The sequence below is a fragment of the Leptodactylus fuscus genome, chromosome 11 (assembly GCF_031893055.1).
Source record: "Leptodactylus fuscus isolate aLepFus1 chromosome 11, aLepFus1.hap2, whole genome shotgun sequence".
NCBI classification, from domain to species: Eukaryota; Metazoa; Chordata; class Amphibia; order Anura; family Leptodactylidae; genus Leptodactylus; species Leptodactylus fuscus.
In genome coordinates, this window is record NC_134275.1 from 4,656,601 (window position 1) to 4,678,001 (window position 21,401).

Here is a 21,401-nt window from a genome sequence, read left to right on the forward strand (position 1 = left end):
AAAAAGAGAATTCGGAAAGGCTCCCGATCTGATTACTCGGATATGGGTAAAGTAATTGGTATGGAGTGATCAAAAAAGTACAGTGCCAAAAGGTTGACTAAACCTATAGGATGCAATGAGCGTAGTGGAGGGTCTCCTGGTTTTATGGAACTAACAACAGGGGTGTAACTTGAGGGGGTGCAAGAGCCTTAGGGGGCCCATAAGCACTGGCATCAATATTGAGATTGCAGCTTCCATCTGGCCCATAAACCAAGGAGACCCCCAGATTACTTATTCTATGTTCATTTCAGTATTGTGTAGTCCCTTGTTCTATGCCAAAACAATGGACAAGCAGACTTATAAAACAGTGTACAGCAATGTTACCTGGTGCACCCTATTGACTACAATGGGATCTGCTGAGTGTCCGTTCACAAAAGTTGGACTTGCAACACTTCTTCTTCTGGCGATTTCCAAGACAATGCAACAAACGTAGCTGTGACCTGGCCTTAGCACAGTCAGAGGGCAGCAATCGCCTGGATCGTTTGCTTTTGTACCTTGGAACAAGTGCAAAAGTATAATGTGGCAGATATCCACGCTAAAAGTCATATGCAGAGAAGTATCACCAGTGCAAAACAAGCCGGGAACCAAACATAAAATATAAACTGTATCAAATAATTCATTGGTTTGTGTTCTATGACTTTCATGTAAGAGGTCGATATCCTTCCAATTATTGCATGGCACACTGAGTACTTCATCTAAGACCGGTATCCCATTCAACAGTAGTCGCTGACCCCCAAAGAGCGTTACTTTAGGTCTTTGCACCACCCGGCAATTTCTTGCTAAGGAGATTCAGTATTCTGGTTGGGAAGATTCAGAATCAATGTAATCCAATAATAATATGCAGCGCTGCCAGGGAATTTCATCCCTCCAGTTATTGCCATAGTAGGTGTCATAAAACAGTCTGCGGACAAGTCTACAAGGAAGATTAAAAACCTTCCACGGGCCGGTGATATAAGATCCACCACTGCGGTAATAATTCTATATCAGAGACTTCTATTTAAACAATTCCGTCTTGTATTCTGTAAAGTGGCTCCGAGATCGAGGCTTTACCGTCCTGTAGATTATTCCTGACACTGACAATAGGCGTCGTTTCATCTAAAACCTTGATATTCTATTCTAGGATTTTGTGCTTAGAAGTTTCAGTAACTAATATGGATGATTCATTCCAGATAATGTGAATTCTCGGGTCTCCCTGATATAGGAGACAAGGTAGAGTCAGAGACACGTGAGCATCATCTTAATGTCGTCTTGATCCTTATAATTCTATAGAATATATAACCTTAGACTCTTTCTGGTTTATGGAAGAGAAAATCTGTGTTTCAGAGATGTCACAAAATATTTTCTGTCCATTGAAATCCATTCGTTCAGATCCGCACTTATTCCCACGTTAGGGAGACTGCGGTGTAATGTCGGTACCCGAGGCTTTCTGAGCAGATCCAGATTCCTAAAACTTGCTGTTTGTGACATTATTCTCATGTTGCAGCTCGGCCAAAATCTATGGAGCTTAAAACTTATGTTGGATTTTGTAAGTCACAGAACACATGGACTCCGTTACAAAGACCCGTCAATGGGGTTGAGCCGATCTTGAAATTTTGGGATCGATTTTAAAATCTGATTTCCGATCATTTTCCAGCTGATCCCGATCCTGTGAAATTTGATTGATCCCCGATCGGGATCTGATCTTTTCCGATCCCGATCGCTCAACCCTACCCGTCAATGAAATAATTTTCAGAGGTCAATTTTCGATGTAGGTGTCAGGCTCTATACAGAACATGTTTACTGGATGCAAACAGATGGCCATTACGTGACCACTGTGGCCAATCCGCGGCTTCACCACAACGCCAAAGAGAACCGGGAGAGCAGACGAGATTGGAGGCGCTGGACGACACCGGAGCAATGGGGACAGGAGATGGCTGTGGTTTCCCCTATAGGTATAATGGAGGCAGAAAGGTTTCCTCTACAGACTTAAAGCGTGATGTGTTGCCACCGCAGTCTTTGCCACAGTGTTTATATTGGACACTACATGGGGCCTTAGCCTTCAGGAAGATTGGGGCCCATTACAAATTTTGCTATGTGACCACATGGTTACTTGTTACACTCCTGGATGTTACAGTTGTCCAAACCTCCTATATAAATTCAGTAACAACTTCCTATGAAAGATCATTCAAGGATGAAAGACGTTGCAACTAATTTTAAACATGCCCGACTTCTTATCAGACAATGTGTCTTGAGGGCGGGTTCACATCTGCGCCCGGTCTCCGATTTAACCAATTGGCCGGTTTCCGTCTTCTGCCCCACGAAACTGGACAAGAGATGGAAACCCAGTGGTCAGCTTTCAAACCCATTCACTTGATAGGTGACCGCCCATATGCGTCTTCTTCCTGTCCGTTTTTTAAGCCGGACAGAAAGTCGTACACGGGCGGTCACCTCTGCAAACCCATTCAAGTTTTCGTCTCCTGTCCAGTTTCGCGGGGCAGAAGAAGGAAACCGGCCATATTGGCTAAACCGGAGACCGGACACAGATGGGAACCTGCTCTGACTTGGTATGAACAATAATTCATTGCTAAATTTCTCCTATCGAATGTTGATAATAAATAAAGTTGTTCGGTTTCCGGAATTTTTGTCTCCTATATCTTAAAGAGGAGATGGGCCAGGACTAGAAGACGTACTAGCGGCCATACTGCACATACTATAGCTGCCATCTACATCTGCTGCTTTATAATGACCTCTTATTTCCCATAGGTAACCACCGGCATCAACTCCATCTTGTTGGATTTGGAGATTTGCAATGTCACGTAAACTGAAGGGAGTGCCTTTAGCTTTTATGAGTTACATTACAAGGAAAGAATTACAGGCTGATTTTCTGCTTTAGGTTTATGGTTTTAGGAATCTCTCAGTGACACATTTTAGGGCCGGACGGATCTCACACATAAAGAGATTTAACTTAGGTCTCGGCCATAATTCTGCCCTTTAAGCCTTTTTGACTTTTCTCTGCGGAGCAATGTAACTTTATTTGTCACAGAAAGAAAAAAAATGTTGCGGCTTTACCCGATTATTTACTGGAGCGACAACAGCGCAAAGACGAGGCTCCAAATCACTTGTACAATTTCCCTGTCCGCCTGTTATTCCGAGTGCGGCTGCGCTGTATTATCTGCAGGGGGATCTTTCCGACTTATTAAAAGCTATTGGCAATGTCTCAGACAACCACACCACAGTGACCATAGGGTGGTCTGAGAAGCTGTTGGGCATTTTACATAAATTAAAGGGGTTATCTGGGGTAAATATATTGATGATAGGTCCCTAACACCAGATTTGTGGCGGTCTGACATCCATGGTAGTCCATACACAGAGAATAGAACAGATAGCAGACAGCTCTGTTCTCCTTCTAGTGGCTGATCTGAGTCATTGCAGGTTAGCACCAATTCATATGAATCGAGTGGCAGAGCTGACAGCGCATGCGCAGAATTTTGATCCCAAGGAACTTCAGATCAGATGCTTATGCAGCGAAAAGGAAGAGAAGACGATGATGGGGGTGCTAATAACAGTTATTGGAAGCGGCGTTCTGATGATAATGATGATGATGGTGTGCTCGGAGTACAGGGGGAACGCTCTTCTTCCTGAGCATGATTTGCATATGCTCCCTTAAAGGGATTCTATCATCAGTATTCCCTTTTTTTTTTTAACTAAGTACACGTAGGAATAGCCTTAAGGAACGCTAATCTGTCCTTACCTTTATTATTCTGATCGGCACCGCCGTTCCTGAGAAATAACTTCATATGTAAATAAGTTTTGAGACAAGCACCCCTGTACAGTCCGAAACTATCCAGCGATGCCTCTGTCCTCTTCTCTGGACCACTTCTCCTCCTGCGTCACCGTCGCGTCTTCAAAAGCGCTGATTGCGCATGTCTGTCGGCCGTTTTCATGTGGCTGTATGGGAGAGTCCACAGGAAAATGGCCGACGGACATGCAGAGTCAGCTATTTTCCTGTAACCGAACGGGAGGGAAGATATTTCTCAGGAATGTCGGCACAGATCAGAATAATGAAGGAAAGAGAAGAATGGCCGTTCTTAAGGCTATCCCCTACTTAGTTAAAAAAAAAGGGGAATTCTAATGACAGACTCCCTTTAAGTACGGCTCTTCTATGGGTGTAGGCTTACTTAAATCCTTCTGTCTGGATAATGTTGAGATCAGGACTCTGTGCGGACCATATGATCACTTCTAAGATTCCTCCTCCAAAGGATTGCAACATATTGATTAGATTCAGACTTATTAGGACTAGAGCATCCTCACTTTGTAACCTGCTTAAATCCTCTGCACAGCACTGTATGCATTGTAAAGGACACGTTTAGAATACTATACATAACTGATTTACTACCACTAATGATACAATGACACAACTGGATGTATACATATGGTCATTATTACTCATTTACAGCTATGAAATTGGGAAGACTGTGAAGTTCTGTAGACCTGAGCAGACTATGGAAGAGTTGCAACCTTGCATTATTTCCATCTCAGATTTTAATTATCTGCTCTGCACAACATGCTCTCATTTGGCCATAAGTGCAGCCTCAGGCACCGTATAGTTGCCAACATCTTAAAATATACAGTATTCCAGGGACAACATACGGCTGAATGTACGAAGCCAAGTCATTCGCATGCATGAATCTTTCAGAGGATCCTGTTACATTACACTCCTCCTCAATTAACAACTTGCATCCATCAGAGAATAAATGTAGACTCGAAAAACTCCATGCCCCACGACACCGAGTCCAGTTAAAGGGGACTTGCTTGGCAAATGCATTAAGTGCTCCATCAATAGTATAAAACAAGGCTCCTACCAAGTCCCATCCTCCCAAGTCTTAGTACGGCCTCAACTACGACAGACTAAAATTCATGTATTTAGCTTATGAAACAATGTATTCGTTCCAAGAAATCTAGTAAAGAAATCCGCAGTTGTATCTGCATACGGCAGGCTGAAAGTGTCAGGCTCAGCAGAAACCTCATGCGGAGATAAAACAATACCGCAATGCAAGTTACTTATATAATGTCTTAAGTGCAGAGGTTATTGTTTATCCAAGGAAATCTTATTCTGCGTCGTCAACTATTTGTATTAGATTTTTTTTTTTTAAATCAACCAAGGTTAAACGTGAAGCAGGCGGACAGCAATGAATAAGGAACCAGGCAGAAGTCCTTCCTCTACTTTACCTATATGTAACTGGTAGAGATGAGCGAAGAGTGAAATATTCAATATTCGTAGCCCCTCAATATTTGATTATTCAAACAAATATCGAATCCCATTATAGTCTATGGGGAAAAAAGCTTTGTTTCAGGGGAAACCACTATTCGACTCAGGAGAGTCACCAAGTTCACTATGACACCCCAGCAAATGATGACAACACCCTGAAATGCAACTGGGACAGCAGGGGGAGCATGTCTGGGGGCATCTAACAAGCACAAGTACCTGTATTATGCCACTAATAATGCGGGAGCTGACTTTTTCCCATAGGAATGCATTGACCAGCGTTGATTGGCTGAATGCCATACAGTGTACAGCATTCGGCCAATCAACGCTGGTTCTGCTGGAGGAGGCGGAGTCTAAGATCGGTCCACAGCAGTCTCCATTGTGGTCCGATCTCAGATGTAGCAGTGTTGAGCGCACAGTCTGCTACACCTGAGCTGTAGCAGAGCTGTGTCTAATCTGCTATACCTGAGATCGGACCACAATGCAGACTGCTGTGGACCAATCTTAGACTCCGCCTCCTCACAGACGAGCCTCCGGCAGAACCAGCGTTGATTGGCCAAATGCTGTACATTGTATGGCATTCGGCCAATCAACGCTGGTCAATGCATTCCTATGGGAAAAAGTCAGCTCCTGCTCAACTCTGCTATACCTGAGATGTAGCAGCACTGTGTCAACTCTGCTGCATCTGAGATCGGACCACAATGGAGACTGCTGTGGACCGATCTTAGACTCCACCTCCCCTGGCAGAACCAGTGTTGATTGGCCGAATACTGTACGCTGTATGGCATTCAGCCAATCAACGCTGGTCAATGCATTCCTATGAGAAAAAGTCAGCTCCCGCATATCGCAAGCTGACAGGGGTCCCGACCAGACAGAGCCCCAAAGAGCTGTGTGAGTGACATTCCCACCTAAATAAAGCTAATTCCTAGCTAACCCTGCCTGTACATCTGTCCCTGTATCACAGTCTCATATGAAGTGGGGTCACCTGATTTAGCCAGCCAATTACTTTTTCAGATTTTTTTTCAATGCCTACGTTGTCATAGTTCCTGTCCCACCTCCCCTGCACAATTATTGGTGGGAAAAAAAAGCCAGGGAAGGTGGGAGGGGATACGAATTTTTACTGCGTTTGCTGTGTGGTATTTGATTGGAATTGAATATATCGAACATCCTGATATTTGATTGAATGCCATTCGCTCATCTCTAATAACTGGGCCTCATGCACACAGTCACATGTTGCTTATTTGCATCTATATGACATAGATCAGCTCACGTATCGTTTCTATGTTGCAAAATAATCCCCATAATTCTAATTCGCTATATACTGATACGATAACAATGATAACCATAAAAATTCACGTTAGTGCCATATGTTTCCTATTCAGTGATACAAAGTCCTATATCCTCTAACACCACTGAGAGCTGGGCCATATTGTGGAAACATGTGTCAGTAATAGCTACGTATGACGGGATTTTTTAATTAGTGTGCAGAACATATCACATTTAAAGTATGGTTTAATTACCAGGACGCCGCGCTCGTGCCAACTGGGAGGTTGCGCTTATTTCCGAGAAAACAAATGAATTTGAACAATCTATTCTTAGAATCCAGGCTTCAGAATGAGGTTACAAAGTAGTCCTCGATGGTATAGCGGTAGTATAGATTTATATACTGTATAAATAAATGGATATATTCTAATATAGAGAGATACATGTAAATGTATATATGTAGCCTAAAGGTACCGCATAAGAATACTACATTTGTTGGTATGAAACATGATAATAGTACAAAATATTGCAAAAATGTAGACCGCGCAACGTAAGCAGAGATGAGTGAACCAGTCTGGATACAACCCAAGTTTTCATTGCAAATTTGTGATTCAGAATGGTCAATGGTAAATCTGCAGCCTATATGATGTGTATGGGAGTTCATTATTTCTCATCCATAGGATGCAGCTAATACTGACTTGGGGGTTTTACATCCGCAGCATGTCCATTAATGCTGCAGGTCTGCAAATTGCATTTGTCACAATGCAAAGGGTAAAATCTGGATTACGTCATCAGCATTTCAGCAACAAAAAATGCACCGTTTTGTGTGTTTTTCAATGCTGTGGATTTCCCATTGAATTTAATGGGACTGCCTGTCTCAGCGCTTGAGTCCTGGGTTCAAATCCAGCCAGGGACAACATCTGTATGGCATTTGTATGCTCTCTCTTTGTTTGCATAGGGTTATTTCCATACTCCAAAGATAGACTGATATGGAATTTAGATTGTGAATTCTGCTTGGAACAGTGACAATATCTGTAAAGCTTTGTGGATTTTTTGACTAGCTTTCCCCTTTAAGGCATGTCCACACAGGGCTGAACCACTGTTAATCTTATTTTTAATTTACTTAGTCTTTTTGCGCTCTACCCTCTGGATCTATCTCTATTTTGGCTCCCTGCTGTCTCGGGCTGGTGGTTCTGTGATGTGACAGCCCATATTATTCTACCTGCGAGACTGCTTAGAAATCTATTGACTTATGCATGGGCATGACCATGACACAATTTGGTTACTCCATTGGAACTCATGCTGGCATTGGGATCCCTCTCCCCTTCCAAATCTTTGGCACACTCAGGCTCCCGGCAGGACTCGATGGCACACCTAACCCCACTTCTACATTATAAATACCCTTCCCATTGCATTGCACCTTCCATTTCCCTGGGCTGCTTCTTGCCTACAACCACGTTGAAGAGTCCTTTACTTGCTCGTAAATTTCTGTTTTGCTTTGCAATTAATTTTTATTAACACCCACAGGCATGGGTTGATGGTTTTTATGTGCTTTGTTTATGGCCATATCTCACTGATGTAGAAGCGTCTTTGACAGCTGAGTCGGCTATAAGATTACGAGCAATCATAAGCCAACTTGCTCGGGATAGGGGCTCAGATCCGGCTTGTCCCCAAACTTCCCAGTGAACACTTATCTTGTAGTAACGGACCAGGAGATGGCATGTCCATACAGATCCGTAGCATCTTATCGGAATGAAAAGTTTGCAAATGTGAGAGCTATCAAGTTAAACAAGGCGCCCCTATGAATGGGATGGAATATAGAAACGCGAGAAGAAAAAAAACTTAGTATCAGACATGATTGACTTGATAAATGACTCATTAGTTTTATATGGAATGGAATTGACATTACCATCCGCACTACTGAGCAAATGGAAGAGAAGAAGTGAGAAAAATAAAACCACCTGCATTTATTGGCTTGGATAAGATTCTCCTTCATATCGTGCAATGGTAACCAGACACAATGAGGTTACGGGTCCTAATGATGCAGAACCAGACAAGGCACGGAGCAAATTTTTAATCGGCACAAGACACATTTTTTGCTACTCCGTTATTCTTCTGAAGTTATTTTCCTTCCACGTTGTCACAATGACATATGGTCATTCATTACTGTGTAAAGTGTACAATGCAGATTCCATTACACCCCAGCAGGCTATAAAATATAGTAGATGACAGCTAACAGACGCCATCCTCCTTAAAGAGTGCCCCGTCTATGGATGATCTGTAATTATCCTATAAGGAATTGCAGACGTAACAATATCTTATTAAAATGTTATTATCAGAATCTCTCCCTTTAGCTGGGAATTCCCAAATTATATTTATTGTCGCTGGGGTTGAGCCGATCTTGAGATTTCAGGATCGATTTTAAAATCCGATCATTTTCCAGCTGATCCTGATTGTGAAATTTGCTCGATCGCCGATCAGGATCCGATCTTTCCAGATCCTGATCGCTCACCCTTAATTGTATATTATATATACGGTGGGGTTGAGCCAATCTTGAGATTTCAAAATCCGATTTTCGATCATTTTCTAGCCAATCCCGATCGTGAAATTTGCTCGATCGCCGATTGGGATCTGATCATTCCCGATCCCGATCGCTCAACCCTAACTGCAGTGTATACCCTGTCAATGAACGGGACTGACTGATAAAACATTGTCTTACTTTCATGGGGCGAGGTTGTTATTATGTTGCATGGCGGTGTGTGATATAAACAGTGAAGGAGTCACGGCACTCACTCAATCACACAGCTGATCTGCAGGGGTCCCAGGTGTTGGACCCAGGTGTCGCAGAGCAGGGGCCACTGACTCTGGGGCCGCCATTAATGCTTTACTTTTAACCAGAAGGCCGTGGCTATCTAGATGGCTGTTTGTGACGTTGATGGATAGTCCAAGTAGTATCCTATGAGAATAAATTGTTGTCACTTTAGACTCCTCAATAGACAAATGGTTATAGAAAAGGCTCGGTAATGAAAGACACATCACTACATCCATTTGGCTTGACAAAGGTTCCTTTTAAAATAATCCATGGCCACATTGCTTTGAACAGGTTCCCACCCTTGTACAAACACGTCCCGGGATTTGTATACTTCTTCATGCAGTAACTATCCACATGGCATTATACTGTATCTCGAGTGTTTGCTGACTCTAATTTAAGATCGGTGCTATTGGCCTCCAACCAATTCCCCGGTTCCTAATAACATTGGCTTAGTACTGTGTGTTTTTTTAATTCTATAAAGCTGCGACACCTCTCGAATTATCCAAACTCTTGTTTCCAGTCCTTTGCAACTGAAGAGGATCATAGATTTGCTCTCCAAAGGCGTAAAAGAATTACAATAACTAAATACATAATGTTCCTGTAGTAAGGGGACTCACAGACAAGAGTATTGCCTCCACATATCAGTGTCCACATTGCAACCATCAGCCACGATGAATAGGTCGGCCTGAACTCATGGCATGATATGGATCTGGAGTCAATGGACATCAGTGATAAAGACACACATGAGAGTAAGTGATACACTGGACGGAGAAAAATATCTAACGAATATGTCCATATAGGTTCCAGGAATATTCTGCACACGTGTGCCTTTCTTCAGAGCAGAGGACAAGGAATTGGTGGGTTCGTCAAATATCTAATATGTATGTCCTAACAAAAGGGATGGTTCAAAGTGCGCAGACCCATCATCTATATGAGATCTTCATTTGCAAAGGGTGGATGGACACAGTATAGAAGACTGAGACAATGTAACTTTGAGGACACTATGGCCCCCTATAGCTACATTATATTGAACTTTTTGAAATTGAGTTTTATAGAAATTGAGTTTTATAGAATTTTTCATATTAAAGGGAGTCTATCACTAGCTTATTTAACCAGCAATGCAGATAGGTTAGGCCAGAGGTTCCCAAATTTTATTTTGTCGTAGACCACTTTCAAACTTTTACTGGTTTCGGTGCACCCCCTGCTGCTACATTTCTACCACATTCCCAAAACTTGTCAAAAAATGTGAAGACTAGATCTAACGATGGAAATTTGCGCTGCGGATAAAATCCCTGGGGATCCACCTGGACCACTTTGAGAATCACTGGGTTAGACACTGGTTTTTTTCCCATGAGTGCCTTTGTTGTCACCATTCATTATAAGTCACCATTCATTATAAGTCACCTCTATAATACGCCCTTCTCCCCCCTCCCTTCTTTAAGTAACAGAGTCAAGAAGACTCTGAGCTCTTGAGTTCACGCCGGCATATTAGGGTGGAGCAATTTGGAGCAACGGACCCACCCTCAGTGCTCCAGACTGCTCATTTGCATATTGTGAAATAAATGGGTATGGAAAAAGGAATCCTATTCAGGTGAGTCTGCCCTGATCTATCTGTATTGTTGGTGTAACACGCTGGTGACAGACTCCCTATAAACATAATAACGGAAGACAGAATGGAACAAACAAGAACAAACGTAACAATCTCTCATCGAAGCTTCGAAGAACAATCAGAGAACCGCACTGTGTTTTTGTGACGCCATTGGAGGTTTCGCTGATTTATCGCTATTGTTGCCATTGTCTGACTTGCCATTGAGCCACTTCACAAGCAGATTAACCTAATACAGCTAGCCAGAAGTAACAGGCACAATGAAAGGTGACATTGTGTTAAAACACATTGAAAACCTCTTCACAACAGATACAATTATTGCTAGCACTTTAACTAATTGAACTGCAAACTGCTAATTAGCATTCCACCCAGCCTGGTAAGTGCAGTCTCCTCTACTGGTTGCTTCATTTGGTGGCTCGGAGGAGAAGCACGTTCTCGAATTAGTATCGACTAAAATACAAATGAACTAATCAGAGCCATGGCCGAATCCACCCTGCAGAATAAATAATAGAAATACAGTGTAATTGCTCAAAAACAGAAGAACCAGACCAAATACTGAGTCCATTCCATGATAATAGGCAAATAACCAAAAAGTGTTGATGCATCATTGTTACGCTTTTGGCAACCAATGCAAAGAATTAGCCACAGATTGCTTCTCTCCCTGACCTTTACTCGCAATGATGTATAGTGACAGCTATGGAAAATCCAGGATCAAGTATGAGTGTGCCTGTAGGTGCTATAGATTCATAGGATGCTGTATTGTGCAATCCAAAGACATACAATCTGTTACATCCTCACCCAGTTGTACTCCTGTGCCATCCTATGGTCTCATTGTATGGCACAGGAGACATGTCCGCTCATGATTACCTGCTCCCGGATGCTTGTCATCCTGTGTTGTCACTCTTAGGGTTAACTTTTGTGTGATTGACAGTATGAGGTGGGTTTGGGACTGCACAAAACTGCCCATCAGCACACACATGGTTGCTGGCTATTGTGTCTCTGCCTTGCCTTTCTACTGTATTTACAGATCTCTGCTTTTGCCTTTTTTGACTACTCTTTTGGATTGTGATTTGGTACTGTGTTGTTTCTCTGTTTTGACCCTTGGCTTGCTGACTCCTATTCTGTGTTGTGTTGTTTTGTCATGTTCTGTGTATCACTTAGCTAGGGTAGGGTTTGTCGTCCAGTTGTCCCTGTCATTCGGACAGTTGCAACAAATAGGTAGGAACACAGGGTGGGCCTAGTTTTAGGGCTCACTATATCTGTCTTCTCTTTCCTAGCAGCTGTTATTGGGAATTACGATTGGGCGATTCAAACACAGTCATTGCCAAAAGTTTTGAGACGGACACAAAGTTTCCTGTTTTTAGATCTTTTTAGGCTGTTTTTAGGTCATACTGAAGTACAGTTATAAGTAATGCATAGGTTTTTACAATTTTATTGATCAAGTTTATGCAAAGACTCATTGTGTTGATCCTCCAGTTCATCCTGCCATGCCGGACATCAGCCAAATCCTTACTGCTAGAGCCCCATTCTTACCTAACCAGTGCTTGGAGCTTATCGTCATTTCTTTGTTGCTATTTGTTCTCCCAGTTTTTGTGGATTGACCATAGTTTCTCAATGCGATTGAGCTCTGTGGAGTTTCCTGGCCATGAATACAAAATTTCAATATTTTGTTCAATGAGACCCTTAGTTATCACTTTTTCTTTGTGACATGGTGGTCCAAAAGCCTTGCTCATCCCCAAATTGCTTCTGGATGTTTGGGAGACGTTGGTCTTGGAGGATGTTCAGATACTATCCTTTATTCATGATGGCTACACTACCTTGAGTCTTATGTGATGAGCAAGGCTTTTTCCAGTATGAAGGCACATCATGTTACAAAGCAAAAGTAATAACCAAGTGGTTGAAATTTTGGATCCTTGGCCAAGGAACTGCCCAGATCCCAATCTCGGTAAGAACCTTTGATTAATCCTGAAAACGCGGATGGGTTAGAGATTGGGATAAACTTCAATAATGGATTAGATAAGAATGGGTTGCTATTCATCAGAATTTGGCTCAGAAGCGGATATCCAGCATGCCAAGACGAACTGCAGAAGTCTTGAAAATAAGAGTCAACAGTGAAAGTATTGAGACTTTGCAGAAACCTGATGTATTTGTCAATAAAAGTTTAAAAATTTATGAAATGCTTCACTAACCATAGAAACATCTAACTAGAAGACTGAAAAAACACTGGAGCAGCAAACTTTGTGAAAACCAAAAATTTTGTCAGTCTCAAAACTTTTGTCCACGACTGTACATGTCATAGAGGAATCCCAATGCCATTGCTATGGGTCCCTTGGATAAGCAGACCCACCCTTATCCGGTCCCATAGCTTATGTCTATATTGAGCAAAGGGATGGGGAATTGGTTGTGGAAGGGATCAGGTCAAGTGTGCAAATCCAGCGTCAATATGTGGTGAAAACATTGTAACCTCTATGAGTCGCCTTCTTTTCTGTATATCCTTTTGTATAAATTACCACTAGAATTACATTTGCAACCAAAGAGAAGGTCCTATAGAGTTCTCTCAACTGGAACAGGTACAAATTTACCCCCCTTCCCCCAAAAAAGGGGTTAACAACAATGTGAATTTATATATTCGTTGAGCAAGTCACAAGTCAATGTATTATACGATATATGACAAACTCCAGACATTCTTCTGCCCAGTTTCTATCAAAAGATATTGTCTACTACAGAATAGACAAATAATTATGGCGTAATATTACATAATTGACCAATTTAGCAAATAGCAATGTATCTATTATGGTGACAATTCTGGTTGTGACAACAGATTGAATCCATCCATTGTATTCCATAAGATAACAATAGCATCAATGTATATTTACAAGTATGTTTTGTGGGTTTGCTGACATATTTGTCAGCAAACCCATATACTTATACTCGTCTTGTACTTGGAACGGATTGAACAAATGTAATGATTTAGTATTGAGCATTTACTGAACGTATGTTACATGTGTCTGCATTGTGTAAGACAATAACATAGTAAAGTACATGGACCCCAAATATACAAAATAGCTATATAACCAAAGGAAAGAAAAAACTAGCAGAATACAAGGCAATAGACAAGGGCAAGCACGAAATATCTTACATGTACAAGGGCGGATACTCATAGGGGATATCATCAGGATAAATCATGCATAGCAATCAATGCAAACCTGCCCATTAGATAAATAGCATATACCATAAGCAAGTAGATATATCACAGAACAATCGATAAGATCTATAGATAAGACACAATATATAACTAATGCAAGTCTGTAACCAAAATAAATCTGCATTATAAAAATATACCATATACTGCACCAAGGAAGGGGGATAGGAGTATATAATGATTGGCCAAATACAAGTCCCATAGACTTTAATAGGTCTATTAACGTGTGTCCCACCTAAACACTGTATTATGTACAGGCTCTGATAGAACAAATGTAGTATTAAAAAGATGGATAATTGGATTTTGGTGCGACTGTACCTAAAGCCAGCCAGTAAGGTCAGTAAGACTGGTGTCACACATATGACTTTGGTTTGGGAAAATTGGTCCATGTATCGACTAGATTTATTGACCCGAACACAGGACAACTGAACTGAATTGACTCCCCTTGGCCTAAGCCTCATGGGGTGTGTTGCTTTCCCCTGTAGGGGATTGTAGGGTTATAGGTTGGACTTGATGGATTGAGATCGTCATCCAACCTCATCTACTATGTAACATACCAGTATTGGTATGTATGTATTGCATGGTGGAGAGCGGGGACCATCCTCTATAACGTGTATACGTCCTAATAGGATATATGAAGAGGAGTCATCCTAATATAATAGGCCATTGCCTGAAGAGTTTTCCCTGCAGTATCAGCTGGCCAATGTGTTTTATGGTTGGGTGCATACAAGTCCTTCTAGGATCAATGGCCGATTGATCCTATAGGGAGTCCAGATAGACCGGGCGTCTCTCCCTGAAGCTATATGGGGAAAGTAGAATAATACATACAGTCCCTTCACCACTAAATGCCCTGTTTATATACTCCGATACATTCATTGCAATCACTATTACGGTAACACTTCATTTATGTACAATTACCATAATCAATACCATGCTATAGACAGGTTGCAAAATCCTCAGCAGTTACCTTTAACTATTGAAAGTGATTCTAGATAGATAGATAGATAGATAGATAGATAGGAGATAGATAGATAGATAGATAGATAGATAGATAGATAGGATATAGATAGATAGATAGATAGATAGATAGGAGATAGATAGATAGATAGATAGATAGATAGATAGATAGATAGGAGATAGATAGATAGATAGATAGGAGATAGATAGATAGATAGATAGATAGATAGATAGATAGATAGATAGATAGATAGGAGATAGATAGATAGGAGATAGATAGATAGATAGATAGATAGATAGATAGATAGATAGATAGGAGATAGATAGATAGATAGATAGATAGATAGATAGATAGATGATAGATAGATAGATAGATAGGAGATAGATAGATAGATAGATAGATAGATAGATAGATAGGAGATAGATAGATAGATAGATAGATAGATAGATAGATAGGAGATAGATAGATAGATAGATAGATAGATAGATAGATAGATAGATAGGAGATAGATAGATAGACAGATAGATAGATGATAGATAGATAGGAGATAGATAGATAGACAGATAGATAGATGATAGATAGATGATAGATAGATAGGAGATAGATAGATAGATAGATAGATAGATAGATAGATAGGAGAGAGATAGGAGATAGATAGATAGATAGATAGATAGATAGATAGATAGGAGAGAGATAGGAGATAGATAGATAGATAGATAGATAGAAGATAGATAGATAGATAGATAGGAGATAGATAGATAGATAGATAGATAGATAGATAGATGATAGATAGATAGATAGGAGATAGATAGATAGATAGATAGATAGATAGATAGATAGATAGATAGGAGATAGATAGATAGATAGATAGATAGATAGATAGATAGATAGATAGGAGATAGATAGATAGATAGATAGATAGATAGATAGGAGATAGATAGATAGATAGATAGATAGATAGATAGATAGATAGATAGGAGATAGATAGATAGATAGATAGATAGATGATAGATTGATAGATAGATAGATAGATAGATAGATAGATAGATAGATAGATAGGAGATAGATAGATAGATAGATAGATAGATAGATAGGAGATAGATAGATAGATAGATAGATAGGAGATAGATAGATAGATAGATAGATAGATAGGAGATAGATAGATAGATAGATAGATGATAGATAGATAGATAGATAGATAGATAGGAGATAGATAGATAGATAGATAGATAGATAGATAGATAGGAGATAGATAGATAGATAGATAGATAGATAGATAGATAGGAGATAGATAGATAGGAGATAGATAGATAGATAGATAGATAGATAGATAGATAGATAGGCGATAGATAGGAGATAGATAGATAGATAGATAGATAGATAGATAGATAGATAGATAGATAGGAGATAGATAGATAGATAGATAGATAGGAGATAGATAGATAGATAGATAGATAGATAGATAGTAAAGGGTTGCATTCCCATTATAGCAGCACATTTGCGAGTCAGATCCTATTGATAAAGGCTATAGGCTCATACAGAGTTATTATTATCCCTTTGCAAGCACATATCTAATAAGAATGACTTAGGACCAGACATTTCTAGGATCACATTGTCAGCTCTGCCATTATTTTCATTTGACCTTTTAAGAACTAGGCCATACAGAAGAATGCACCATCATTACTAGCGCGTCTGACGTAAATGTCCAGGGAGAATGCGGTGATCAATTATATCAACCACACAATGTATTAGCAATTCACTGGAGAGAATCCGATAGGACCACAGCACATTACGATAAAGAGGGCACTTAATTTCTGCACATCTTCTGTTCGCCTCCGAGACAGCACTTACAGATTGTAGACATGATATTTGGTATTTGAGCATTACCACTATATATATACTGTGTATATATATATATATATATATATATATATATATATATATACTATATATGTACAGTATAGAGGAGGGATAGAAGGAAGCAGAATTGGGTTTCTGCCTAATAGCACAGATTATTTCATTGTATAGAGCACGTCTAATATAAATCTTAGGGGATAGATATATTCTTGTGCTGTCTCCCATAGTGAGATGAAATGCAATTGCCGAGGACGGATGTGATTGCTTCTGTCAAATAATTGTCAAGCTTTGTTACACAATCTGCTGAGAATGTAGTACAGTATATACCGTATGCAGCAATATTTACATGCAACAATAACAAAGTTGTAGGATAGAAGCAAAGGTAGGATTGGTATAATAGTGGATACAATGTCCCAATATAAGACATTCACAGCACTCCTATTAAGGTTTCACGCGCACAACCATGTGCAATCCGAGTGTGACCTGATGTTTGGTTCGATTCCAATATTCCACGTTCCGTTCTGACGGATCGGAGTAGGACTTGCCCTAAAAATATTGAAATGGAGCATAGGAACACACTAGGATTGTACATTGGATGGCGCATAATTTATTATAAAGCTAGGAATGGAATGAATTCCTGGGAAAATAAATATGCAAAAAAAAAATGCAACAAATTAATTCTAAAATATTAAAAATTGGCTAATATAATAATAAAAAAATTGATCAATTTATTTCGAGACTTTGAGTAACCTAAACCAAAATTGTTCCCAACTCCAACTCCACAACTGCGACTCCCACTCCATAGCCCTGTGCAATGTGTACGTCACTGATACCGTACGTGCTACGTGGCGGTGCTGCAATAACGCCAATCTGATACCTAAGGCGACCCTATAGAAGATCTATATAGGGCATCTGAACGTATAGGCCTGCCGTTCACCTATGTCATGGGGGTTCTGTAGACACCTTAGACGGAGCGGGACGATTGTATGATGGAAATAGTCTGCTAGGACCTATCAAGGCCCAAAGCTTCTGATAATAAAGATGACTTGATAATAACGCACGAGATAAGTGGAGCGCCTACATTGTAATACATTACACAAAGTCCTATATAAAGCTTCATAGAGGAGACCATAGAGGAGATCATTACACCTAACCCAAAATATTAATATCCTATGACAATGTATCAATGATGAGAATCCAGTAATTTAGGACAAATTACAAAGTGTTTTCTAGCCATGGAAAATGGAAATCAATATGTTAAAAATAATCCCAAAAATGGTTTATATAAGCAGAAGGGACATTCATGAGTGCACCCTGAAAACCCTATAAGAGCATGGCGTGGTAAAGGAGCCGCAGCAAAACAAGGCTTGTATAATAGATTATTTGTCCTATTCAAAAATAGCATTAAAGGGGCGTCCGTGAGTCTTTTTAGGGCCTATTCTTTGCATAGTTGAAACAGATCAGATCACTGGGGAGCTGAGAGCTGGCCACTGCATGGTTGCATCTGGTCTATGTACTATACAGTGCACAGAGCAGGAAGCAGATAGCGCCATATCCTGTATAGTGGCCGGGGGGTGTTACTGCAGCATAGCTCCCATTTATGTTTTTTATGGCCTATCCTAGGGACAACCCTTTTAACATTGTGATTTCCCATGGAAAAGTGCTGACCTAAGGCCTCAGTTGGGTGCATTTTTGGTCAAAGCGCTGTTTATATGGATGAGCACAGCAAAGGGCCCATTATAGTGCACAGTGCAATTCACACCACTGATTTTCCACCTGGATCAGTGGTCATTATTTTAGTCTATATTGTTGAGTATTGGAGACAACCTTTGTCAGCCTCTTAGGCCTTCTCCTCCATAGACATATGGACTGAACAGATATATGAAAAATGGAGCGACTTGGACAAATGTTTATACGTTCACATGAAACCAGAATGGAGAAAGAGCAACTCCATGATGGGATCAGCATAATATTAGACATCCAATGTGAAAAGCTGTTGTCCAAACCAGACTCCCCTCTATTCCAGCATATACGACATGGACACTAAATAAATTGCAGTGCATTGCTTGGTCTTGTGAAAATAAGTATAGCAAATGATATTTGGCTTCAACTTTCTGCAATTTGAGCCTTAAAGCAATGTGAAAAGGGAATGATATAATCTTAGTGACCTATATGTGCATGATCTATGATAGGCCCGGGACCAAGTATGAAGGTTAATGATGATCATATGTATTAGTTATATTTATATTGATAAAGTGCAGTAATGCATCCTAGATCTGCACTACAGTGTATGTTGTGTCTGCGTGCCTATAAAGCACTATACCGGGTCTATACTGTACTAAGCCAGTAATATGGCCACATCTAAGGAATGCTCCAGGGAAGGATAAGACAACTGCGGTGCAAGCTGCTGCCGTGCCAAAGCATTACAGGAGCGTTTATACCTGTTGCAAATATTCAGGTATATGGATGATGCAGCAGCTAGGAATTTCAATAGAAATGCAGTATGATAGTAACTGGTGCAGACCAATACCCTAAATCTGCTTCCATCACTAAATGCCCACCTTCCAACATGACAGTAGGCAGTCTTACCGACCAAGCAAGGACTAAAGGGTCATAAATGAAATCATTCAAGATATATTCAACGTACTACAGAATATGAATTATTAGGCAAACCAGCAGAGTCCTTGCAGCAAAGAAGCCATCTAAGCTTGCAATCAGATCCTACTCAACATACAGGACACTATGCAGATCAGCAAAATCTCCCAAAAATGTGCACTTGTAAACATGAGCTGTCACTTAACGTATATCCTTCTGTCTGTGCGTTGTATCACGCAGCCGCTAAGTATGTCTATATACAGCGTTGTCATATAAGTGAATTCTCTGCAATAAACCTGACATTAAGGAGGTCAAGGATCACGCTGGAAACAATTTACAGGTTTAGAAACAGAATTTCCAGCCTTGGAAAAAAAAAAAAACTGGGTCACACAAAAACCTAAAGTAATATTTCAAGATTCCGCCAATGCAGTAGATATAATTCCGTGAATCACTGTTGTGGATTAAACATCAGGTTCCTTTAATTGCCTTAACTCCGGCTTTTCCGTTCTGCTGGGTATTAATACTTAAGCTGTTGTCGAGAACACCACGGTTTATGGTGCATCATGTCTGGGTTAAAGGATAGCGACGATGAATCCGAAAAACGAAAGCATAGAATTTATCGAAAATTTTCCAAGGCGTAAATAATTAATACCGCATGCTTAATGAAACCTGTGTTGGATGGTATTTTTTGGATTCTCTGCTGGAGGCCCCTTGGCAAGCCGTATTAGAAGAGAGAACAATAGATGCGAATGGTATGGACTTACCTAGGCTGACACTTATGGTCTACATGATCAGAGATCTCCTTGTGTACGCTGCATCCACTTCTGTAATACATCCTCTTGTCAACCTAAGAAGAAGCCCAGCAAGTCCAATGAGTCACACATATTCCTATTCTCTCCCAAACTTCCCCATGGTAGTAGAAAAGGAAGCGTAATAAATAAACACCATAGGTAAGAACGACAAGACTTTCTTCTTATGTCTTCTCTACAGCGACAACCCAAGGAAGCAATAACCTCTTTTCCATTTGGAGATTATATACAGCAGCAACATCATGGTTTCTTTGATTCAATAGAAACCTGGAGAGAAAAGCATCTTCCACTGGAAAAACAGGGGAGAGTTTAGCATACCCCTACCATAACTCATTGCCGTGTTGCACGATGCCATAAAAGGTCTCCTCCATCATAATTTCCCAAATGGATGAGAAGATGCCTCCTGGAAAGGGCTACCTTGGGATGAAGGCTGTGGATGCTATTGTATGATGCTTGTATGTGTGTGTGTTTCAAGGAGCAGAAGCAGCAGTCAGTGAAATGCTTGCACCTCCCTCTATCCTCTCCCTCCCACCCTATCTTTCCCTCTGTCAGCCTCTGCCTAACACCTTGCACACATACACACGCAACAAATGCAGATGCACACTCAGGATCCGTCACCGACCCCTGTTCTGCTGGTTGTTGTTGCACTGGAAGGATGACCCAAAAATTTGCAAACCCTTTGTCGTGCTCATCTACTTGTCAGTCCCTGTCTAATATATGCCAAAATACTGAGAATGTCGGTGCAGTCGGGTGTAAGTTGGTCATTTGCTAGAACTAAGTGGTTTTTCATCTGTGGTTCCCTTTGGAACTGTCGGAATTTTGAGATACTTTGTATCCAATTCAGCTTTCCTGTGCCACTTTGTATTATGCAGATTTATTAGATATTATTGCATTTAGCCTATAGCTGGAGCATAGTCATCGAGATCCTGGGATGCAACGCACTGTCATATCTCAGGGTACTCACCCACAAGAGGTTAAGCCATCAACTTTAACCGGTAAGCTTTGGGACTGCCGC

At 40.6% G+C, this 21,401-nt stretch overlaps 1 protein-coding gene across 1 annotated transcript in view; it reads right to left on the reverse strand.

Annotated features, from left to right (window-relative positions):
• The window catches only part of TRPC5 (transient receptor potential cation channel subfamily C member 5), a 152,262-nt gene extending 131,404 nt beyond the window's left edge, over positions 1 to 20,858 (reverse strand). The window contains exon 1 of the mRNA XM_075259424.1: positions 20,342 to 20,858. The gene's annotated coding sequence lies outside the window, so the exon portion shown is untranslated. The remainder of the gene's footprint in view (positions 1 to 20,341) is intronic.
• Positions 20,859 to 21,401: the final 543 nt, after the last annotated feature.